Source organism: Bombus pyrosoma, linkage group LG8 (genome assembly GCF_014825855.1).
Source record: "Bombus pyrosoma isolate SC7728 linkage group LG8, ASM1482585v1, whole genome shotgun sequence".
NCBI classification, from domain to species: Eukaryota; Metazoa; Arthropoda; class Insecta; order Hymenoptera; family Apidae; genus Bombus; species Bombus pyrosoma.
In genome coordinates, this window is record NC_057777.1 from 6,077,837 (window position 1) to 6,104,323 (window position 26,487).

Here is a 26,487-nt window from a genome sequence, read left to right on the forward strand (position 1 = left end):
TTTCGCAGAATTACAAATACCTGTTAGTAGTAATAGTGAATTGACAAATTGGAAGTTATGGATTACAGGTAGATTTCTCTTTTAAAACTATTCTACTTATCAAATACATCTGTGAAATTGTAGAATTTAGAGAATGTTATTTGTTACCGTACAGCATTGTAAGTAGTGAAAATTGCAAACGCGTTAGACGAGTTTCTTGCAGAACACGGAACACGTCTCGGTAAAGATCTTGTTCCAAGATTGCTTTTTCCTTGGGAACATATGCGATCGCGCTTCTTTCATGTTGCCAACTTTCAAAACTGCAATTACATCGAACCAATTACAGGTCAGTTGGAAAATAAAAGGCTGGAGGAACTTTATCGAAGGGACGAAAGTGCCCTAACTCTTGAACAAGCTACCACCGAGACATTCGTCCAGAACATTAGAAGCAATCTCCCTAGCGTAAAAACAGCAAAGAATTGGTGGAATAGAAAGGGTAAACATCACATCACGTTATCTTTTCGAGTTTCCTGCCTCAAGATGCCGCGTTAATTCGAAACGAGGTTTCAACTAATGGCGAAGAGAATCGACGAAGATGGACAAACGAAGAGAACAAGGTGTAGGGAGAGATTGGAGGAAAACCAGGAACCGAACCGAAAACTTTTCAACGCTCGCTTGATAGAGCAAACTTGCTCGTCCCTTGCGACGTGCTCGTTCCGATAATTAAGTTAGAAAAATGTGGCCCATCGTGGTCGAACTCGCATGAAACTCAAGCCCGCTCCTTAACTCCAGACTGCTCTTCCCTTTCCTTTTCCCACGCGTTTCGGCCAACTTTAAACTTGAATTTACTCGGAGACCAACGTGTACACGTCGTTGACTCTTCTGTGACTTGGAGCAGAAGTTCTTTTATCGCGCGTTCATTTCGTTTCACGCTTCCCTCTATACGAGCCTTTCTCTCTTAGCCACCCTTTTCACTTCGTCTTTGTTGCGGTCGTTGTCGATAGTGGCAGAGAAGCCCGCTCCTGAATTCCTTCGATTAAGTATCGATGAGGTGTCCAAGGTTCAATGAAAGACACCAGCTCGAAAAATTCCTTTTCAATCGTCCAGCAATAGAGCGTACCAAAGGAACACATGGTAAAGTTGGATTCGAAAAAATGTGGAAAAAACGAGCAGCGAAATCGATAGCACGTAGGTCCCGGTGATTCATCGCATTGTTCCACGAACCGAACGACCCGTTGGCACAAATAGCACAGACCGGCCAATGGAGGCGCGCCTTGTTCGTCTGCCTTTTTCCCCTTCACTTTCGCCGCCTCGCCTTCTTTGGAACACCATTCCAACGGGATTCCTACCGGACTCGTTCCCTCTGTCGGCACAAGCCTCCGACGTAAATTCAGCCTTCCATATCGGGCCGAACACGATCGTCGACGACAGCACGTGTCATCCAGTGATTAATCGGTGACTACTACCGCGTGTATATTATCAGCGTGATCGCGCAAAAACATTCTAGCGGTACATCTCGACGTTTCCTTATAAAAGAAACGTTTCTGCAACGACTCGCGTTCGTCAGCCTCTCGTGTCTCTACTCGCGTTCTTAGCGTGTACCCGACAACAGTAAATTCTGTCGGTACACCCCTGTTCATAAGTAGAAAATATAGAAAGAAAACGCGATAAGCGATATTTTTCACTTTTCACAGGAGAGGAAGTTTTAAATCCAGTAGCCTGTCGATCAACGACATGTTATTAAAAACATATTTTCATTAAATTTGTTTACTTGGGTTTTTTTTTTTGAAAACTATTTCACATGAAGAATATCGATTCTTCAAAATCAAAAAATCAATGAAATTGCATTTATGATATTTTTCCCCTGCAATCTTCGTGTATTATATCAGGATATTTTTACGAGAACCTGTAGTATCGTTCAGTGATGATTAAAACGTTTAAAAATGTTCAGTTTTGTTTGAAAAGTTACCGATATAATTAGTGCTAACGATACTTTAACATGGTTTGCGTAATACATGTAACTGCAGGCGTTAAAAGGATTTTATAGTTGTTCGAATATTGATAATCTAGATTAATCGCCATGTCTCGTACGAAAACAACAGATATCGTAATACTTATGGACAGGAGTGTATATCGTGATAGTCAGTGTTATTTCTTTGGACAATACCCGATCGTGGATATCTCTAAATCGAACGATCTAGCAATTTTCGTTACGAAAGCGAGTAACGCGAATGGTTAGACGATAAATGTCTGGAAGATTGGACATGGACGTTTGTGGTAACGAGACTGACAGATTGCTTTGAGGAAATGCCAATTGTGCAAGTTGTTTTGCTGTCGTTTGGCAGACTAGTGGGTCGTTGAATCTGTTTTATCTTGTAAAGAAAGCAGCACGGACAACTGGGTCAGATAACCTGCGATTTTTACACGATTTATACTTCTCCGACGCAACATTTTTCTCCCCGTGTCCGGGACGTTCTCCGGACGGTGGCCGTGTAATTTTTCAATTTCACCAACCTGTATCGTCGTCTCCTTCCGTCCAGCAGGATGGAGGACGTGAAATTTTGTAGCTACCAACGTCGCTGCTGAAGTAATTGGATATCGTAATCTCGTTATACTTTGCTGGCTAGAAGGTACGTATAAAATGTCGAGGCGAGTTTCTAAACGAGATTAGCCTGCAGATCAGTACGGGCCAAGTCGACGGAGTTCGACTATCAACCACCATTGCCCGGGGTACCAACAAATTCTGATGTAATAATTAAAAAGCTAGCGTCGCTATCCAAAATTACACCCGAAATACTATCTGGCCTCGTTCGTTACGAAACTCCTTAAGAAACTAACTTTCTTGCAGCACTGTATTATTTTACAAGCTACACTCCTGCGGCTAGTAGAATAGCTTCCCGTTATACCATTCGAAATGTGAGAAGTTTTCTCATAAGATATTATCTCGCCGCTTTTTTCAATTTTCGTCCAGATTATTACGTTTCGAATTTGACGATCGTAGCTAAAAGATCAATAAAGTCGCGTAATTTTTGGAATCTTTGTACGCGAAGATGAAAATGGAACCAACGAAGATTTTGTTACTGATACCGTCGATTCAAACAAATTATAGGTTTCTCTGTCGAAATATAAAATTCTGAAACGCTTGGCGAAGCAGAAATAGCCAAACCGGAAAAAGGGAGATGTTTCGTCGTGGAACAAAAAAGCTATAAATTGAAAATAAATGGCGAAACCTTTCTGCTCGGGCCTTTGTACTGAAAAGTGTCAATTTCGAAAAATCGTTCTGTCATTCGCTTTTTACATGGCGCAACTTGGGAAAAATTGGAATTAAAAACGGAATCGAATATTTCGTCGACTTTTAAATCTTGAAATCTGTCCGAAGTACTCGACACGGGTATAGATATCTGTGATCAATAACTCACTAGCCGATAGTACTCGAGTAAAGTCGACGATAGTGTTTGCATATGAAAAGACCTGATATATCGGCGAAAACTCGACAGGAAGGCCATAATCTCAAGTTTCCTCTAAGATCAAGTCGATTTCATGATAATCATCGACTTTCTATGGTTAAAATTGTAAAACTTTCCTCGATATTTTAACGGTAACTAACTAGTTTCTGCGATAAAATAATTATTTAATTTTTCGATAAATTGACAGGCGTGGAATATCTTACTTGGCATTTCTTACTTGACACAGAACCAATGACACTTCTACGTCTTAGATTCAAGGTTCTCAATCTGTGCGTCGTAATCCCTTTGGAATTGATTTCTTTTTGACATTTATTCGTTTCGATATGATTGCGTTGTCATATTATGTTAAAGTAAACTATCATATTTTACTAAAATTGTATTTTTATATAGCAAAAAAAGTCACAGGTCTTTTCTGAATCAAAGAAGTATGATTATGAACATATGACTCAAGATACACCGAGAAATATTGCTTTAGTAAGTTTTATTCTACGACTCGTTTTATCCAATGAAATTTATATCTTTAATGCAATGTGGAAATTGTATCATTTCGACTGAAACGAGTCATCATGAGTGTTCGACTAACTGCTATCGAATGATTCAACGACTGCGTCACCGATATTCGACAAATTAAAGGAACATACAGATATAACAAAGTAAAGCGAAACACTCGCGCATTCTTTTGTAAGAGTATCGCACGAAAACGTCAGTTAGAACGAACGAAGATGTAATTCAAACGGACACAGGATAATTGCACGCCAGATGACGACACTACCAACGCAATGCAGGACGTTACTGACATAATTCGTTCCTTTCCAGAACGACCTGTCTCCAGCCGGACAATGTTTTCCAGTGTCCTAGAATTTAGACCGTAGACACCTGACTGTTCCGTAGAACGTTAAGTTTTTGTCAATATAAGTGGACAGCAATTTTCTCGAGTCGTCTGCTTAGTCGTTGAAACAATACTCGAAGAGTCTCGTTACCTTTCTCGCAGCGACTAGAAAAAGTCAAGAAATTGGACGACGATCCTGTAACTTTGATACGTTGCATTCGAATAACAAAACAAGATGACGTTGAAGAACCGTGATTTGTTACTTGTAAATTAGTAGATTGCTTGGAGAGGAAGCGAACTGGCAACGCGTAATTGCCTACGGGAAGCGGTACGTAGACAAGACTGAGATATATGAAACTTCATTCAACTTTGCCCGCTTTGACGTGTAACTTCGTTCGGTTATAGCTCGTTTCCTATTTGCCAGATGTCCCTGTTGAAGAGAAGTTTATTGTATTTCTCGGCCTTTTGTGATTCGCAGCGAGAGCAATATGCAGGAGGAAGAAGAATTCCGTCGGAAGGTCTTGCTTGGCGAACCTTTAACTCCGTCGACCGTCTACGGCATTTTTCCTAATTGAACCAAGCGCGACAGACTGGAAGCGGCAAAAGTCTCTCTTCTCGCTCGGAAATTTCCCGTTGCTCGTTGGCAAATTGCTCGCGAAGGCTCGTCGACGAACCAGATATCATATCCTCGAGATATCATATTTGAAGATGCGGAGCGTGCATGTAAGCAAACGTATTTCGTGGAAAGAAGAAAACTGGAACGATGGAATTCTCGGTGCCTCGGCTTTCTTCCTCAAATCTATTCTACTCTTTTATGGACACCGAAGACTTTGAATCGCTATGCACTGGAAATAATGCCGATATTCTTGACTGCTTGATATTCCTTTGCTTAAATTTAATCAACTGTTACTGATCATCGTTGATTCGAAGATCAAAGACGAAATGATTTTCGAATACGAACGATGGTTGCAGAAGCAGAGAAAGCGTAACGGGAATGCCCAGGAAGTCGAAAAGGTAAGTTTCTGCTCTTGCAACTCCATCACGAGCCGGTATTGTGACCAACAAGTCACGCGAGAATTTCTGTCCCTTTTAGTTTCGTTCCCTAGCGCCTTTTTTCTCCCGGGGCTCTCGTAGACGGTGCATAACCCGAGAGAACCTAGATCGATGCCTCGTCCTCGAGGAGACGCTTCAACATGGATTATATCACACTTGGAGCGTCCAGCACAACGAGACCTCCCCAAGGAGCTTGTCGAAGCTTCGACGTTGGACGAACATACAGAATTTGACAATAATGGATTAATCGTAGTAAGATGTAAGTCCATGTATCACAGGAAACTCTGTTCTGAAAAGTTTCTACTAGTTGCGAGCTGGAGTAATTGTAAATTGTTCATCGGCAAAAAGCAAGCAATAAACAAAGCGTAAATAAGCCTGGGAATGGGATGAAACTGAGAGTTTCTAAACTAAAAACTGAATGTAGTATTCAAAGCTCTCTTTGTTGGCAGAATGAGTCGTGGCTTTTTTCGCTCTCAAATACGAGTCAACAAAAAATCTACAGAGTTCCGAGAAATTCTTAAGTGCTTTGTTTCTATCTCATAGTAAGCCACGTTAAATTATAACAAATTTGTTTAACAAGATGCCTTTGTAAATCTCTTTCCATTTTAGTATTTAAGGCTTCTCCTGTTTAATCCATTAACGACCAAAAAGCTTGCTATAATACTTATCATAATACTTAAATTTGTTTAAATATCACGAAACAAACAAACGAACAATTCGTACGCTATTTCCCCAATCTCCTAATTCTACTTGAAATTTCCAATTTTCCTGCAAGGATTAGGATAAATCGGATATTAAAGAGTTTACGAATAGCTTTGGTTTATGAACAATGATTAAAACGGCGGGATTAGTAGCGATAGTATAGAACACATCCTGTTTTGCAATTTCAAGCGTAACAATCGCAACGTGGTAACGTTGAATAACGTGATTTATCGCTGCGTTTAACTTGGCGAATAAATTTCGGAAAGCCTCGCGGTATTCGGTGGAAATAACGTCTGGACATTTTTTAGCGGCACGTATAGACGCTTCTTAGTCGGTAGCGATGCTAAAAGCATTTTTTCGATTCATTAATCACCCGTATCTGCGCTGACGACGGCGCTCCATGTATCCCGCGGTTTTCCTTTCTCCTCGAGACGGCCGACAGCCGATTATTCCTCGCGCGAAACGCTAAAATATATTACTTATTTTCACGCCGCGATTCCCGTTCTCCATAATTCTTTCGCGAGACCACGACAGCGACGTATTTTCTCAACACTTCGGCTACGTCGTTAAAATCGCCTTCCCTTGATGTACGTTCGCTTCGAATATTCCAACTTTAGGTACTGTAAACTGGAGAGAATGATTTCTCTAGCATTTTCACCGTGCACCATGCAAATTAAAACATATATATTTGTTTGAAATATTTTGCTGTAACGTTACATTTCTTTGATGTTTTATGAACTTTCTACTCTTTCATATCCTGCTGCATGTTAATTACCTGCCAATTGCTGTCGTATAAAGGTACACCGTATAAAGTAACAATCAGGATTTTACTCATATGCCGTTACATTGACATTTTTCTCTCTCCATTATGATTCATTTGTTTACTGGTTTATTCTCCATTTATTTTATAATAATTAATTTAATGCCGTAATCAGAGATTTTGCGAGATATTTTAAACGGTCGTTTAATCTGTGTACCGTAGTTAGATACATAGTGTAGCAATCAGTATTAAAATTGCCAGAGTAATTATCTTTCAGAAATTTAAAAAGTACTTTTAATAATATTTATCACGATACAGTGATTACAAATTTTTTATTCGCTTATTTACATCTTAATTACCTGGAAACAACTCGTTTATTGACAGACTCAAATATTTATAACAATTTACTCTTATTTTCTTTGAATCTCGTAAAAAGCGTAGAAATCGCACATATCGATGTTTCCTTAGCCTACGGTATGTGAAATCAAGTATCGTCTCCCGATAGCTACTCCTTTTTTTTTCCTTTACTGATGTTCCATTTCTCGACACCTTTACGTTTCTCTTGTCGCTGCTATTTCTAATTACTGATATTTTCTTTATTTTAATTTTTTCTAATTCTCCAAATGTTTTTCAGGATTCGCCAGCTTTTCTCAAAGGCGAGAGAACCGAGAACTGGCAGACTGCGTTTCAACATTTCAAGCTAAGAGAGGGGGGATGCATCTGTTTACGTGGTAAATTGCTCGTGTTGACGATTCACGGTCGTTCATTCAAGTAGAAACGGGCGCAAGGGTAGTCCACGTTAAAGCGGAAGACACGCGATGAAAAACGGGCCTCGCGAATCCAAAGCCGTCTTAACGTGGCGAAAGAGTGAAGGGGGAAGGGGCACGGAGTCAAAACACTGGTGAAGGAACGAAGGAATTTCCCTTGGTTCTTTTCCCCCGGAGAAACCGTGAGCGGAACGGTTGACGCTTCTCCCGGAGACAAACGCTGGAAAAATGAAGGCGGCCGTCGCTGGACCGAATCCCGGCCGTATTTCAACCCGGTGTAAACACATTTTCAGACAATGACAATTCCAGCCGGCTGCGACCCGCGTAAATAATGGACACGCCGCACCGTACGCCCGCTCGAACCACCGCGACACTCGCATTTTTTTCTCTCTCTATATACGACCAGCTCCGCCCAACTTATCCCACAGATTCCACTCTTCTTCCTTTCTACTCTCCCCTCGCCTCTAACATTTTCTTCATCTTTTTTCTAGGTGAGCTCGAACTGCCAGAAGGTTCTAGAGATGTGACCGACGATGCTCATATTCTTCGCCAGACCCTTCCAGACCCTCGATGTTTGCCGATTTTTGGAAGATTCTGCCAAGTAAATTGTACGCAAGGTACGTCTATTTATTCTGTTGATTTCGCTGTGCCGCGCTATAAACGCGTCGTGTTTCTTCGTATTGCGTTAAGAGTCACTTTATGATAAACGTGTACAAGATACAGATATCGGTTTAGAAAAGGTCTCCAGCGGAATGTACATCTTCCAATCCTAGCATATTAGGTATTCTTTTGGGAATAAATGTGAGTAGAAATAATACAAAAGAAATATCGAAGATCTTCATCTGAAAAACAGCAACGTCCGTATCATAAACCTCGCTAAACTCGTGACATACCTTGGCTACTCCTAACAGAGAATACGAGCAAGAAGATATAAGATACCCTGCTAAATGTACTTAAGAAAGAACATAAGTTGAATAAGAAGAGGAAGCAGATAAGCGAAAATTGATATCCTAAACAAGGTGTCGTTGGCAAGAAGCGTCTTCCGTCATTTGAAGTGGCTGCTTACATTTTTCCAGTCCGCTACCGTCTCTTCTTGCCTTTCTATCTCAACAATTCTTGAAGTTTTCACAGGCAACGCGCTGCTTTTGGCGCTCGGCCGTCCATCCATCACCGGTCGACACGGCCTCCTTTCCGTCGCGTCGCCTCGGCGGCTACCTATAGATTTTAAGCGAGAAAGAGAGAGAGAGAGGGTGAGTTGCGATGGCTCTCCTGCGGGAGAGGAAACGGTTGTCAGCTGGCAAAAATGCAGAAGAAAAGTGGATGTGTCCGAGGGCTCTTCCTCTTACGACGTAGCCTCGCCGCGCCGGTCAGACGTGTGTCGCCTCGAGGATTTCCACCAGGAGATTCGCCATAGACTTCGAACTTATCGATCCACGGAATCGTTCGGCCACTAGGATTTTAAGTAATACATCTTCCACGGGATAAAAGTGTGCCGCACTGGCTGGGATTTTTCTCTCGCAGGAATTGCCTTTCGTTTGATCTGGCCGCCGGAAAGGGTTAGCACTCGATCTAAATGAAAATTCTTTAGCCTGTTGCCATGACTTTGAGAAATGGTACTCTCAAAGGTCTATAGAGTAACAATTTCAAATTCTTAAGGAATTTTCATGATAGAATAAATACAGTAATACTGTATTTCAAGGCTTAGACGCCTGGCACTACAAAAGTCGAGCAAATCTGTACGGTAAAATTAATGGAACAACTATTGAAGTTTGGAGATATCTTTAAGATTAGATTTATAAACTAACAATTTAACGAATGAAAAATTCTTTATAACAAGATCCATAGACGTTTCAAGACTCGAAAGGATTATTACGATAAATCGATCGTTTTTTAAAACAGTTTACAAACAAAAAAGGAATCGCTAGGAAGCATTTATTTCTCTTAAACGATTCTTATTCGAAATAGAATAATCACGGGCACCAATCTTCCCGTGGCAAGCAACGAGAAACGATCGAAGTTACATTTCGATCTTTACATTCGTGGTAGTCTAAGGACTAGGTGTGCACGTCCGATTAAGCTTAAGGATATTCCAGTCGCAACGGAGCGATTTCACCGATCCTTGACCCATAAATCTCATGTACCTTGGCGGATTAAGTAGCCTGCTTTATCGCCGTCCGGCGTGAGTTCTCGGTACTGGAATCTCAGCGACTCGGAATTAGCCTCGAGGCATTAAATCACGAACGCGTGTATTGGTCGCGTGCCTTGGATTCTCGAATTCGAGGATCCTCCTATTGTCGAAAGATTATCCCTGTTTGATCCAAGATCCTTTTTAAATCCTCTCGACCAAAGCTTATACACATCCGCAGACGAGACAGTGAGCTATGGATTCGACGCTTTTCTCCAGTTTTTGATGTTTAATGACAATGATATTTCTTTCTTTCTATTTTTCGTTGAACATAGAAAACTCAGGGATATTTCTTCCACCGAATGTAATGCCATGTTGATGTATATCGCGATAGAAGTACGGCGAATATTAAAAGCGTAGAAATCGACGAAACACCACGGTAAAATTGTACGATTAGGCTAAAGCGAGGAAAACTCGAAGTATACATATTAACCTAGTTTCACTGGCTCGTCGAGAGTAGTTATAACGCTATAACACGTTACGAGAGCACGTTCATCTACGTCAAATCGCTGAATCAGCGAACATTCGGTGAAATATTGTGGAAATTGTTGCGCATTGTGAAACTCAATATAAATGGTAATGTAGGATTTCGGGATCGACAGCGAGCGTTCGATGAAAACGTCAAAATTCCATGGCGTCGATGTTGTTGTTTTCGCCAAAACTGTGCGTCGCATTTTCGCCACATTCCCCGCAAGTTTTCGTTTTTAACCAACGCTATCGTTGAATAATTCGAATAACTCCTCTGCTCTCTGAAAATCGTAAAAGGCAGCCGCGTAGTTTCACCAAGTTCGACTAATCTCCATGAGTGCATATGATGAAGCGAAACTGCGAACGTACCGAATCATCGTTCTTCGGTCAACCATTTTAATTATTCACTATCCAACTCCCGCGAACTTTCAGATTAAAGTAGACCTTGCACTTGGAACTGCTCGCGTAAACGCGAATTAACGGACTTGCACCGCCAACTTTCGCGATTTCCATTTAAACCCAAAACCGTATTTCGAAAAATCATCTATGCATTCAGTGAGTTTGATTTCAGGCAAACGTAATAATTGGGATCGATGTTTCTAGAAATAAAAATTACGGTTTCACCAGCACAGGCGAAAGCCATAAAATACCTACGCTATATTTTTTTTCCTTCCCAAATGAATTTTAGAATCGAATATCTCGCCAATCAATCACATTTTACCAAAACTATGTCTATGAAATTTCAGTATCTGTGTATATTTATACAATGTAATCTTCAGGTATCCGTACACCTACGAAAACTTATGTAAACTTGAGAAATAATTAGGAAATTGTTAAAACGTTTAAAAATTATTATTTGACTCGAAATGTCAGACTGTAAAAGATCTACAAACGTTTAATAATATCTGATCAATTCGTTTCTTCTCTGTAATCGTCGATCACTGAGCCTCCCTTTCCTTGAGTCGTGACTGAGCACGGTGTATTAAAACGAACAGGAAACAACGAAAAATATGGTATCCATGTTTCTGCGCGATTCGGAGAAGGAAATTAGAATTTCATAAACGGCTGTCGTCGAAGAAATTTAAATAAGACGATATCGACGTGACAGGCCGCGCATTCAGATTCATCCCGTCCATTTTGATTTTATAGTAGCGATCTAATTTTACCAACCTCACCCCCTTGCATCGTTACAGCCACCTTTATATTTCGAAGAATCGCGTTGAGCTTCTAAAGGAGGCCATGGATCAGCGTGCTGCGAGCTTGATTTGTTTCTCCAGCATCGGCCACGAAATTTATTATACGCCCTTCTAAATACAAAGTGTGACGCCAAAGATGGTGGATGGGGGAATGAAAGAAGGCGTAAATTCGCAGCGAGGGAAGAAGGTCATTAAGCAACGGTATTCGACAAATGGAGACGCGAAATTAAAAAACGTTCCTCCCTCGCTGACGAATTTCTCTGGCAGAAAATTGGTATTTTGTTTTGCTAATTGCTCTTTTTGAAGAAGTATTTTCTAAATTCGAATACGGCAGCTATTCCAATGTTGAACTCCTAAAAAAATTAATAATTTAGTTGTATAAGGAATGTTCATATTATGACGTTAAGCTATTTTTCCATTTATGAAGCTGATTATCACAATCTTTGAATGGCTGAAATGGTGATTGAAGCTCGTTTGCCAGCCATAAACAATCTAATTTTAAGCTACAAATGGCCGCACACGTGCATTTCCAATCTTTCTTACTCAAGCATAGGTACGTATTTGACGAGCGACATTGTGATACGTCACTCAATGTGCCAGGTAAATGCATAGGTACGCTGATGTAGGTTGGCTCGCATGCTCGCATGCATTTACAATTCAAAATGGAATTGTACAGAGCTTAAAAAGTAAGTCTCAAACTGCACATAAGATTTTCTCATCGTTTTTAATATCCAGAGTCACCCGTGTGCATGTTGTTTGACCGATTCCTTTCTTGCAATTAGTCCAAATGTGAAAGCCACCTCTGTCCACATCTTTCTATCGGACTTTTCGCTGGTTTCCAAAGAACAAAAGTGAAGATTCTTCATTTATGAAGCAACAATGCAGGTCTTGAGTTATCGCGAGACACGGTGTCCTTGTTCGAAACTGAATTCGACGTCCGGAAAACTGGCCGCGAAATCGGCCGATAGGGAGGCGGAGAAAAGAAGAATCGGCGCTACTCAGAGCGGTAAAAAACGGAATTCAGCCGACCAAAGAGTAGCGTAGGAGCGAGATGAAGGTAGAGAAAAGCGGATAAAGCGTATCGGTTGAAACCAATAACTTGCACCGTCGCGGCTTTGTGTGCGTGAATACGCCGGTGGAACACGGTGCCAGCAAGTTTCGGCTAGGAATTTCAAAATTTACAGCCGCCTCGGGCAAGATGGAGTTTTGATGGACTATGAAATCGCGATTTGGCCGGTCCACCGGATTCGATTCTCCACTTCCAAGGTCGATACCACGACAAGACACGGTATCGTTTCCTGTTCTTTCTTTTATTTCAAGAAAGGACCGATCTTTGGTATTCCGCGTTGTTTGATGTTGAAATTTTTTTTTAAATCGACACCGTACAACGAATAACAGAGAAGATGGGATTTTTTCGCTTGATAAGAGAAATATTCAAAGAGATCGAAGGCTAAGATGAAACAGGAATGACGAAAATGAAAAATTACAGCTACGCCGTTTTCCCATCGAACAGTGACGTTCCACTGCAGTCGTCAGAAAAACGAGAACTTGTCCACCGATGTCGCTGTTTCCATCTCCCCTGTCCTTTCCCCTCCATGAAAGCACACCCCTTTAGCTCCAAACGCTCTCGATCCATCCCATCGAACGAAAAGACTGGTTCGTTGCTGATTGCTCTACTGTGACCCATATTTTGACATGAACGTTTTGACACGATGCGTTCAACTGCGCCACCCGATTGTCAGTGTACCATCCATTATTTTTGTCTTACGTTCGGTCACATTTCATTGGAAATGGAAGTATCTTTCTCATCTGATCTGATTCGATTTGGGAATATGTACGCTCCGATTCGTTAATCACCGGACACTTTCATACTATAGAATTGCTCTTCATTTGTGTTTTATCGTATAAAATAGCGTAAAATTGAATTCAACCGAGTAACTTATGGATAAGTAATAGAATTAATCTAAGAAGTCGTATCTATCTCCCAACGATCATTTTGCCTCGCAAAAAAGAAAGCGACATAGAAAGAGAAGTGTACGAGAGCTCGCGTAACATAAACAATAAGTGTTTGAGGTGTCACAATTATTTTTTGTTTGATGAAAATAGGATATAAACGGAAGGAAATTCACGTTCGAGTCAGTCCGCGTTCGAAATGAGGTAGAAAGCGTCGTCCGACGTGGCGGTGCATTAGGAAACCCTTAGTGCCCGAAAGCTGAAAACACTGCAATCCTGTCCATTCAAGGAGCAACCGACACAACGTTAGCCCAATTCCTCGAATACCTACTGCGCTATAAATCATGTGGTCGGAATGTACGTGAGGTGTTTCGTTGGGACTTTGGCTTTTATCTACGGCAAATTGCGTGCAGCGGGAGAGATCGAAACACGTCAGGTCCTCCTCTCCGTTTTTGCAACCCACGGGCACGCCTCCTACAATTGGCGTACAGTTTACTTCATACGCGCTCTATGCCTTTTACCATAGCCGGTTTTTATTCAATGATCGTATCTGCATGGAATCTAAAGGAAATCTCCAGGAAATGCTTTGTACGATGGCTTGTTTTGCATAGAAACTATTAGGGGGAAAAATGGGATGCCGTGAAAAAAGTTTCTTTGATCGATTTTAACGTGTGTCCAATTCGACAGCGACGGAAATAAGAGAAAGGAAATGTGAACAAAGCGGCATATGGTTCAAACGAGGGACACTGGGACAAAGCGGAAGAACAGCACGAAAGCAATTAACACGGTCGAACTGGTTCAATCAAAAGAAGCAAACCCCTCGAAATTATTGTCCCCAGTCGTAAAGACAGGCTCGGCCAATCGTGGAAATATTCTCTGCGCCAGACGTTTCTCCTTCCATCGTTCTGCTTCTTCGTTCTGTCTTCGCGTACCATTTCATTTGCATCTTTGAACGTTCCAAAATTATTTTCTTTTCTCATTTTTATTCCCTGCCAGGGTAAATTTAATCTGGCGTTTCAAAAATTAGGCGAGCTTAGAATGAACCCAACCCCGGCTTCTAAATTGGAATTAAGTCCGATCTCGGACGTGGGTCTATGTACGTTCGCTTTGAATTAGGTTTGAATTAGGTTAGAAAACACGATTACATGCTCGCCGCGTGTGTTTTTACAAATTTCATGGATGCGAAGAATGGATAGGGATGGGGGGAAGGGAAGGGGACGACGGGCAAGTTCATTGAGAAGCGGGTGCTTCATACTGCGAGTCCCGGCCGCCGCGTTTTTTCTACCTTTTCGTTCTCTTTATCTTTGCCGGGCCGCAATTTTAATTAAATCGCATCGCGGCCGGGAATGAATTACAACTGAAGTTTCATTTCAACATTTTCGTTCGTTCCTTTTTCACTTGTTTTCCTTTTCGCGGCCGCGCGCGCGAGCATTCCTTTTTCAAAAGAAATTAGAACGGCCGTAAACCACCGGGCGAGCCATCGAGCTGTGCGCTCTAATTTTTACCCTTTTCGTCGTGAATAGCATCTCCTTTATTCGTGTATCAGCGCCTTCACATAGAATCGTAGATATACGTTAAATTATTACAACGAAGGATAACGATTCTCTGACTCGGATGAAAGTAAGTTGGACACTCGGCAACCGTTCCTTGTTAGACCCTATGCCGACGCATCGTGTTCGAATTTCACGTCGGTGTTATTTGTCTTTATATTTTCAATGGCCGTGCTGCACACGAGTGTGCATTTTACCATTACAATTACAAGCCTATCGAATCACGTCACCGATGTAATATTATAACGACGTCGCATCATTCGTCTGCATCGAACCTTAGTTCCATCTGGTCCACCCCTTTGACAATGTTTCGCGGTTTTTAAAAATTGGGATTTTACGCGTTACTCTCCTTCAAAGTCTTTCGTGTAGTAATTTCACGACAGTTGTCATAAATCTTTGAGCTAACGTTTCGTCCGTGCCAGCGACAATTTTTAAAATACTTGTGAAAGGATTGAAACTTCTTGGTTGGTAGCAAAACTCGATTCGCTGTGAATGAAAAGGAACGCGGCTGCTCTTTCACGATGTCCTTCCACGTTCAAAGAAAACTTCTCTCAAAAAATTGCACTTAGATACGTCTCGTGAAAGCTTGTTATGACGATTCCTCGGAAATAAGTAATAGAGCACGTTCATATGTCAGACGCGTTTGCGCGTCACCGATAAAATCGCATTCCCACGGAGATAATATCGCCAGGGAGAATTTCAGCTTTTATTTTATGCTCTCGTAACCGTCTCGAGTCGAGATGCGTTTTTTATCCGCTGTCACAAACACTCAACGCAGCATTCTTCCGAATGGTCTTTTCTTCGAATTCATACGTTGTACGCGTATGTACGGTTAACGCGGTCTTTCATCGCCGATTTCACATATGCTCGTGTGAAACCATTTTTCTGTATCCATACAGGCGTGCTTGTAAGTGTATTCTCTTAATCTTTTAATCGCTTAATCTACGAAGCGCAATCAGCTACTGCGCTAACTGTATTTAACAATTAACTATAGAACTACGAAAGCAATCGTCTTTTAGAAATTTTAGAAACATTATTAATAATATTTCAGAAATCTTATAGATATCATAAAATTTTTGAACACATTCGAAATTTTCTAGGTTTACAGTGGTAATATATGGATGAAGGCTTCTCTATTCGAAGACTTGCGTTATATATTTTTTCATTTCGATTTATTTAATACAAGTTTCACACTTTAGTTTTAACGTTAAACGGTACAAGTTACTGTCCGTCAGAGTTTGTCCAGTCGTTCTTACGACGATTCGCACGTCTAATGGTACCCGCAGCGTTGAAGTATCTCGTTGAATACACAGACTCCTCTTTGCCCACCTCTGTCTTCGTAATCGAGCCGAGCAAACTGAGAAATTACTTTGGCTGCTGTAACATTGAGCGTTGCACGTAATTTCTACTGTTACTATGAAACTTTTACCTCATATGAATACGTGCTCGTTCGACACTTGGCCACTGTTTACGAGGCAAACTGTGTCGCGTGTGAATTACAAGATACGGGAATTACGTTTAGAAGGTTTCATCTTCAATTCTGGGCGGCGCCTTTCGGGAGACTTTCTAATTCTCGTCTAGAAGGTAAAGGAGGAATAGTTGAATAAATCTTTATGCCCGGTACAACGGTACATTACCATATATCTAATAACAAACTCGGTTCACGGTGCTCCGCTTAAATTAAGAAAATAAAAATATGGAAACGAAGCTTGGCCCATCTCTCAGCCAGGGATTCTAGGGGGAGATGACACGGTAGAGATTAATGTACGTGGTAACCAGTTCGTGGAGAGGAAGCCCTGTATCAGGTACACGACGTTCGAGCAGATTTTTATCTTCCTGCTGGACACTACAACTTTCGTGTAGAATATTTAATTAGACGCGGCAATAGCGTATATCATGAAAACTTGGAAACTTTTACAGATCGTAGTCACGAAATTATATTCCTCGGTAGCATCAGGGTTACTTCTCTCCGGACGCTTTAACTTTAGCAGTGTTTTACATGACGATCGTCGAGAAACGTTATTAACCCTTTGCTACGTACAGGATGTCACGAAATATGTGGAAGATATTTATGTACTTCATAATGTGGCTTCTGGGTAGCTCATATTATGCTCATGCTTCGTGTTTCTCATTCTGATATAACAGCCGAAATTCTATCCATATCCTATATCATCATTTGTTTTGGTTCCTATAAGTCTTAATTAGAAACGTGAAGTGTGGGTGATATAGGAACAAAGTCTTTTGTTAGCTAATTCATCGATGCCAATAAATTCAGAAACATAAAATAAAATTGTTTATAACTTATACCACGTACCTTGCGACGTTCGTTACCATGATATATAAGCTAGGAATCAAAGGCCAAAGATGCAGGTCGTATTTACATGAAAATTTATTCCAACTCATCTTTTCATAAATGTTTCCCTCTCCTATCTGTCGAGAGCCTAAACGTTTCTAAAACTTGACTCTTCCAAATATCCAAATTCCTCGCACGGACGTTGGGAAGCTTCGGCAAAGGGAATAATGGAAATTTCAGGCAAATGATGAAGGATATTCATAAGAGGGTTGGCATAGGTAGGGAGTTTTGGGTGACCAATCAGCCGGAAGGTGGTGGAAACGGCGGGGAATTGATCAGATCGCAGGTAGGTAGGTAGTTAGGCAACCAGCATCGGCGCAGATGCGCTCCATTGCGGAATTTATGATTCGTAAGTGCATAACTCTGCCATTAGCCATGAAATAGTTTCCGGCTATCTGGTCCGCACCATGCGCAACGTGGTCCAAGCGGATGCGGGCCGAACAGAGCGCGCGCACCTCTCATATTTCCGTCCGGTTCACTTATCGGCGTTGGCATTACTTGAATTATTAGTTGGCTGGTATTATCGGTCTGAATGTGTTGCATTGTCGTACGTTGCTTTACAAATGCAACCCTTTTCTTACTTTCGTTTCGTTACCATGTGTTGCACGGTCTTACGTTGTTTTATAAATTCAACTCTTCTCTCGCTTTCGTTCCAGTCCGGCGTTTCCTTTGCTCACGAGCTTCGAGCTTTCCACCCTTGTAGGATATATACATACATGCATGGAAGTATCCAAATAGTTGTAGATAATTTTGATACATTTATATCGAGTTACATGAAATATTTCGTAATTTCAATGGCACTGTCATGAGACTCGACTATCACTTATACGTTATACTGTCGGCCGCTTCGTAATGTCAACTTAAATTGAATGATTTCCACTGCTGTTTTAGAACTGTTTCGTTACAAACCCATCAATTCATTCGTACGATGGGTTGTATTGTAAAATACCGAATGAAGTAAAATTTGTCAGAATTTTGCAACGATCGTAACGAGTAGGTGTTTTATCACATTTATATTCCCATTCGAAAACTATTGGGATTGCATCGTTTATAAAATTGATGCACTAGATCGAAACACGTCCTATACAATGAATAGAGAAAACGAAAGAAGATCGATGTAGCAAAAGATCGATCCTTTTTATCTTTTATAACTGGTCGATTAAAGAAATAACGAATGAGCTTGTCGCTCTGACGCTTCGTTTGCAGGTTCGCGACATCAGCGGAATAATTCGGCGCAGAGTAAATTTCATTTCGGGACACATTCAGCGTAAATATTCGGAATTACAGTGCAACGATCCAACACAAAGCCATAGCCTCATTAAACGTCGGCAATGGAGCAATTTCGATTCAGAGCGAAGCCGCGACATTTTGCCGCGATTTAACGACCTTCGATTCCACCATCGATCCTTTCTAATCGACTACTTCCTTTTTACACTCGCTTTAGGCGAACCTTGTAAACGAAAAGAGCGAGTCGATCGTGGCGAATGTAGCGTTAAATCGCGACGAACGAATACCAATAAGTCTTCGAAAGCGGTTTAGCGGCGCTGGTAGTTCACCTCTGCTTGTCGAAACCTCGGGAAAGTTGCACGAACAGACAGACAACTTCTTTTCTTCTATCTCTTTAGCGATTCTTTAACCTCGACAATATTCTACGCGACGATTATCAAGAAACGTTATTAGCAATTTGCCTTGTTAACGATACGTCGTAATATCACGCTGCAGAATATTTTCGGATCAAAATATTATCTTGATCCGCCTCGCATTTCGATTTTTTCGATAAAAATTGTACGCTTTTCTCGTGAAATACCTCTTCCACCAAAGAATTATTCATCGCTGCAATCCTATTCCCAAAATTCTATAATGTTAAATAATGAATCGAGTCGTACGTGTTGTCTGCAATCGCATGATCGCGTGATATATGTATTTCTCTAAATTCTTGATCTCCGCTTCTCGAGTTTTATTAGCCACGGTATTTACCATAATACCTGACTCGGAATAAACCACGATGTATCTCGGTATACAACCGGGACATGGAATGGCTCTTCTGTCGGTTTCTCGCACGAGCTAGAACCCCAGAAAGAGAAGAAACCGACGGAGAGAGGATAGAATGGGGGAGAGGTTTTTGCTATTACACACGGACCATCGGAAATCCTGGTCACGTAAAGCATCAGAGGGTCGGCAAAGGCCAATCATAAATCCCGGAAGGGAGCCGCTTGAACTTGTTACTGACGAGGCTTTTCTTCGTTCCTGTTCATTCCTGAATTTGCTTATTTTGCGCCGCGAAGTTTCCTTTATGCTATGTCGGTTATCGAACGAAACGCGGCTCGTATTTAATCCCTTATTGTTCCGAGTTAATTGGTTATTGGCAAGGGTAATTGCGCCGTAACGTTGATCGAATAACAATTCGACGTCATTGAAAAGCAGTGATTCTATTACTGTTGCGTTAATTATGGAAAAAGAAAGTTCGCGAATAGTCCGGCTCTGATTTAGATGCGATATTGCTTGAAGAACGTACACAAATATTAGACGCGTATTTTTTTTAACTTCGATGACTCTTGTTGGAGGGGAAAAACCTTGAATTTTCCAATGTTCGTCCCTGGCGAGCCAACGCGAAATTTATTTAACAAGAATCAAATGTTTTGTACCATATGTATTAGAACAGAGCTTCTAATTTCTCTTGGAGCAAGCCGATCTATTTCTTAAGAGAAGGAGAAGTTGAACAATTTCATAAAGAAATTTCATAAAGAAACAGAGCTACGTGAACTTAAATTTTACTACGATTATTCTTATTTTTAATTCATAGGTAGATTTAGATATTTCTTTCTGTACGTTGAATCACAGATTTGAATCTCTTATTCTTGTTTGTTTTGCATTCCATCGATATCGAACGGGGAAATATTTTTTTCCGGGCGTTACGGTTCGATCTTTGCTATAAAATTTCAATAAAAGTAACGCAGATTTCATTATTGCTCTTTTTTCGATGCAAAAGGATACGTTAAAGGGACGGCAAGAAACAATATCGGCAGAAAGTGAACGATGTTTAATATTAATCGCTCGGCGTCCATAGGAACTTTTCATCTCATGAAGCTTTCACACCGGTCACAGCGAGGATGGGCCATCAAATTAAATTTCGTCGAAAGCCAAACATTATGAAATATGTATCATCTTTTTCATCGTGTGTTGTACGTTACACGCAAAGTTCTCTTTTCCTAGCTAACGTTGAAAATTCGCTTTGACGATAACTTACATCGATGACCAGTAGAAACAGGAAATAATTTCTCACGTTACAAGATTGATTATATTGATTAATCGCCGATTATCGGTTCACGTAACAGCCAAGGGAGAAATAGATTACGAGTATAACCCATTTCGTAAGAAAAATTCCAAATTACTTTTTCTTCTATCATGCTTGTATAAACATTCGTTAATCAAACCCACTGGTCTGTTGGCGATTCAAACCTCTTGGAGAAAGATAACAGAAGGTGAAGGAGAAAAAGTTGAGGAAGAAACGAAAGGAAGGAGGATCGAAAGTAGAAAAGAAAGAGAGGAAAGGAAGCGACAATTTTTCCTACCACGGAGCTAAAAGTAGAAATTTCCAGTTAACAAAAATATTGTATCGCAGGATCGAGTATCCTCTTAATGGATCTTTGTTACCAAATGACAGCGTTGGAGTCTTTCGAAGTGCATCGTACGAGTGATTTCCACGAATCACGCTCGTCTTGTCAGGTCGCTATTAGTGGCTACTCTCTCAAATAGACTACTATAACGGTCACAAGCGCTCAAACGAACGAATCAGCTGTACTCTCCAGATGCCAATCTCTGCCGTTCCCATCGAATCGATCTGTCGATAATGAGAAGCAACCGCTTGCCTGTGTCGCAGTGGCGGCTGTAGATCGGTCATCTAAGTTAATCTTCCATTGCCACGAGCAACGATTACCCGCGGTGAACGGCCCATTCACTCGAAACTGTTAACAGAGGCGCAAGATGTGCATTTAGATCGGGAGCCCGAAACCCAAGCTTCTGTGAAGTTCAATTTCTCTCGGGTGTTCTGGCGCGAAGTAAGGCGTGCTACGTGTAATGGTTGGATAACGGAGGTTGTCTCTTAGAGTTAATTTAATACTGTTCGGTCAGTTTGTCCGACAGAGAGAACTTATTCTCCTGTCGTCCTGCTTGCGAATCGCGCGTGGCGCTACAGGATTCAAAATTATATTTTACTGGAAACTACTTGTTCATTTTTCTGATCGTGATTATCACGTTCGAGCCTCGTGTTTGAACGTTCATGTGCATTCTTAATGCCCAGTCTTTTCTACAGAGAAAAACAAAGGTGATTTTGTTGGCAGTGAATCGTAGATAAGTTTAACGATTTAAGAAGATTGGGGAAATGCAAGTCAGACACCTCGATGATCAAATCGTTAGAGACTTATTCTTCAGAAATTCTTTGTCTTATTGATGAATCCCATTAAACTATTGAGAATGAGATGCTAAAAAGCTCTCCCTCCCTGAAAGATAGTAATTATAGTTGTATAAGTGAGGGATGGATGTACACAGAGGAAAAAAGGGAAACTTAAATTTGCTTTTGTCAATAAAGATCTAACGCCAGTAATAATAAGTAAGAAATATGTGGAAAGATTGAAATGCAATGCGAGAGGCCGTGGTTATTCAGAAATTCTCAATGCATTGTTTAAGATGTTGAGATCCATCAGATTGTACTTAGAATCGGAGTGGAGAATCATCCAAGTTTCTCGGAGATCTGCAATTAGAGCGAGACAATGGTCATTCGGATGATATCTGTTTATCGACCAAGAAAATGGAATATTCGTACAAGACCAAACATATTAATTTGCGGTCGATTCGGGTCAAGTGCAGCCACAGGTCGAGAAGTAGTTCTCGAACAAGGCGGACTCGAATGCAAATATCTTGCAGATGCAACCGAATTGTTCGGTAATTTATCGTAATGACGGCGACTATTTAAGTAAGCCATTTTCATGGTAATAAACAAACTCGGGGACCAAGTTGGCCAATTCATTGATTACCACGGCTGTTCCGATAGTGTCTAACAATAATTATCGTACATCGCCGTTCTCTGGTTGTGCGGCGAACGATCTCCTGCTTCGGGCACTTTGAAACTTATTCCGTTAAGAGCAGACAAAGGTTTCATAGGCACACGTTACTGTTACGCTGTCCGAAGAATTTTTAGAGAGGACGTTGGAAATATAGAACGTGACCGGAGAGACATTTCGCTGGCGTAGGGTTAAGTTTAATATTAGCACCGTTGTAACTCGTATGTGAAAACTACATGAAGCGTGTCGAACGTAAAAATGGATCAGGCCTAGAATCGTGCGATACCATTTAACCTGTCGCCTCAAAATATCGCGTCAGACCTCCATCGAACTTTCATTAATTTTTCATACCGAACCAAGCGATTTCAATAGCCATTTAACATGTGCAAATTCGATTTTCATTTCCTGCAGTACTGTGTATTGACAAATAATTTTCGTACAACAGCAGTACGTCAGCGTATTGTAAATTTTACATGTGTCTCTGATACTAATTGTTATGAAATTTCATGATTTTTAATTAATTTCAATCGTTTATTCGTGTAACTTAATAATTCATTCATCTTCGATTCCATGTCCCTTTCAAGTAGATATTGTACACATGTACAGGTAACCTAAAAAAGTGTATGTGTTAATTTAACGCGATTCAGAAATTAGAAATATAATCACTGTGATTCGATATATCTGTAATTTTGTATTTAAGATACATCTTGTTAAAAATAAGCAAGTACCTAAATATTTCCAAATCACACTGTACTCATTCAATCGATTACACTCGGCTCATCAGCAGAAGATAAAATTTCTATTTCTTTGTCACAAAATGTTGCGATATTAAATGACGAATCATTCGTATCACGTATGCGAAACATCGGCCAGTAGTCAACGATTGTTTGTTGTACATAACTGGATCGCGGTGCACCTGAGACTGCCGTCTAAACGGAAATTAATCGCTGTGGGATCGATAACGCAGGTATACGACCAGTCGGTTTGGCGAACATACTAATCCGATCGAGCAATCTCTGAGATCTCTCCTACCATAGAGCTGACCAATTGCATCCACATACAGCTACCTGTTCGTCCTGCAGCCACCGCGGACATCCGTTAATCAGCGTCTAATTAAGTGCGTCAGCAAAGTCCATCGGCGCGCGCTTCGGATAGATCTGTTTACCGTGTCCCCTATATGATACAAGATGCTCTCCCATTAGATGCTAGATAATTACTTATGGTACACATTCCTCGTCTCAATTCGCTTTGATGATCTTACCAACACGACCAGCTACATATCTAATCTTTCCAATGTCTCACGCTAATCATGCTGTTTTTATATGTTAATTCCTGTTTATGTGAATATTTAGGATATAAGATTATCTCAAGTTGACGATACCGACATCATATCAGCTGTTTTTCAGAAGCTAGAAGCTTCCCATGTTACACGTTATGAAGTTTACAACTCGGACTAGGTCGACAACTTAATTAGCATTTTAGGCGATCGACGGGTTCGTTCAATAGGAAACGACGTGTCATAAACTTCGACACTAGATGAGAACTCGGCAATAGACCACCGAACGATGTCACAAACGGGACATTACGCTACGCATCTTTGACCAGGTACGCACATGACGCACAATTTGCGAAACGCCCACGACATTTCGACAGTCACATGATTGGACAGACATAGATCTCCACTTGCCCTGACAGAAAACGTTCACGATAACACCAGACCTGGACTGACATCTAGAATACAAGCACCAGGCACTCGAATAATAGGACATACTCCAAAACACACATTAAAAGTGACTTCAAAGTAAACAGGACTTAAAAATCACAATCGTACTAAAAGAGTTCAAAATCGCAATCATACTAATACTTCAGAATAAACGTTCAACAAAATCACGATCATATTAAAACTCTTTAATCTAACTACCAACTTGATCGTTAATATCGTCCAAGGTTCGCGATCCCATCACACAATTACAATTTAACTGATCGTCAACTAGCGTGGAGATCGCAACAGTGAATATTTGGGAACGTACGTCCTATATTTCTGAATGTCGTGTGCATTCAGCATATTTTTGCATCTTTACATTTTGCATAAATGCATAAAGATGAAGCAACAACTGTTCCAAGACTTTTGAATTGCAGTGTAAGCGGAAAAATGATGCATTTGATCTATTGCCGGATAAAGAATGAGTGTTACGTCGCTGTATATACAGAAATATTTCTATTGATTAAGATGAAAAAGTGGACGTTATGAAAAATAACAGCGACGAGAAATGTGTAGAAAATATGGGGTTGTATACCCGACAAACAAATATTTCTAGATTTAGCCAGGTTTTAGCTCTTAACCCAACAAATATCGAAGAAATTATGCAACAGTTCGTCAAGTCGAAGCGGAACAAACATTTCAATACACTTTTTCTACTTTCCCTCAACTTCGATGCAACAGAGTTGAACTCGCAACAGCTGTCGCAGTTTGCAAGCCAGTACGAGCTTGTTACTACTGTTCGAAAGCCATTTCCAACAGCACTAAATGATTCTTAACTACACCAGGACCGTAACAACGTAGTTTCGTAACAACTGCGGTCAAAGCAACACCGTGTCCCAGATAAGAAGAACGCGAAGATGCGACTGACAATAGTGACGGATCGATTAACCGTGTCTTAACGCGTGCATCATCAACTTCAACGTGGCTTGATCTGGGCTTCCTCTCGTGCCACGCTGATGGACAAGCTTAACGAACGGGCCAAAAAGGAACACGTTCCGGTATACAACGCGTGAACGCGTTAAGCCGCTTGACACCAGCGCGAAAGGGTCAGAACTGGCCTGGGAATTAATGTTTCGTAAATTCGCGAAACGCCTGCTTTCGTGCTCGTAAATTTCATCGGTATTTAAAGCCGGCACTCGCGAGCTTGTTCAACAGGAATAACACTCGCGACGTAAAAGCGAAATGTGAAGTTACTTCGGCTCGGAGTACATAAAGCGACGTTTTATACAGAGAGTAGCGGGAGACGGTAATAAAGCTTGAGAAAGCGTTGAGAGAATGTTCCTTTCTTGAATACGTATAGGTTTTTAAACAATTAACGAGAGCCGCTTTCTTTACCCTTTAGTTTCCCCTGGGTGAGCAACGAGCTTGGAGTTTGTAAGTTTAGGAGGGAAAAATGAACAGTGGCCCGTGAACAGCTGCCATAGAAAGCTTTTATGTATATTGTACGTGTTACATAAAATATCACGGAGGTTCATTGGCTCTGTAATGAGACACGATTGCCCTGGTGTAATAAATGTGAAATATCGTTGGGTAAAATGACGGACTATCGATATAATAAATAATTTGTGATCTCTGTCCACAAATGTTGAAACATTTTCCTGGCCAACTGTATATAATAGCGAGTCTTGGCCTGTAGTTTATCGAACGTTTAACGAGAAACCTGGAAGAGAGAAGAAAGGGAAAGGAAATGTGTAGGACGTGTTCGAGGGATTCCTTTATACCTTCGGTATTCTCGCAGGGGTAACACGATTTCGGCCGCAGCACGTGCGTTACACCCTTTCAAACTGCCGCTAAACCCTTGACTTAGGCATGATAGGGAGATAAAACGCCGGTTGATACGAATCCGAAGAACGCCGTAAAGCACAGCCGTCGTCAAAAAATTAACTTTACGACCGTCTTCCTTCTTTCGTGCTCGTCGAATCGTTTCTTAACTCGCCTGGTACAGTTTAATCCCCCGTAAAATAAACAACTCATCGTACCGAGGAGCTCCTTCGAGGATAGACCTGGTCGGATTGGACTTCATCAGCAACGGTAAACGCGATCGAGAAGGGAAACCCACGGCGACAAAGTGTCGCAATTAATTTCACGGAACGTGTTTAGCGAAGAAAATCAAACGGAGTGGCTCGATCGAACCTGAAAGAGTGAGAAATAGAGAGAGGGAGAGAGAGAGAGAGAGAGGGAGAAGGAAAGAGGAGAGACTTCGTTTCCAATGGAAGTTTAATCTATTTCTTATTCCCCGAGCGGAGACTACCTCCCTTTAATTCGATTACACCGAGGAATTTCCGGGACGATTAATCTGCTCGACTGGTGGTAGATCTCGCGAACAACACCATTCCCAGCCGACGGCCTCTCATCACCTCACTTACCTGATAGTTTACGCCGGGACGAGCGTGTTCCGTTTCA

General features: G+C 41.1%; 2 long non-coding RNA genes across 2 annotated transcripts in view; both read left to right on the forward strand.

The window, feature by feature from the left end:
* The first annotated feature begins 4,794 nt into the window (after positions 1–4,794).
* LOC122570138 lies at positions 4,795–7,521 on the forward strand. The gene is made up of 3 exons (XR_006317727.1): positions 4,795–5,289; positions 5,369–5,587; positions 7,425–7,521. It is a non-coding gene; the product is annotated as an uncharacterized LOC122570138 (long non-coding RNA).
* A 552-nt stretch (positions 7,522–8,073) lies between these two features.
* Positions 8,074–26,487, forward strand: part of LOC122570139 — a 45,836-nt gene continuing 27,422 nt past the window's right edge. Inside the window, exon 1 of the long non-coding RNA XR_006317728.1 lies at positions 8,074–8,174. This is a non-coding gene — a long non-coding RNA (uncharacterized LOC122570139). The remainder of the gene's footprint in view (positions 8,175–26,487) is intronic.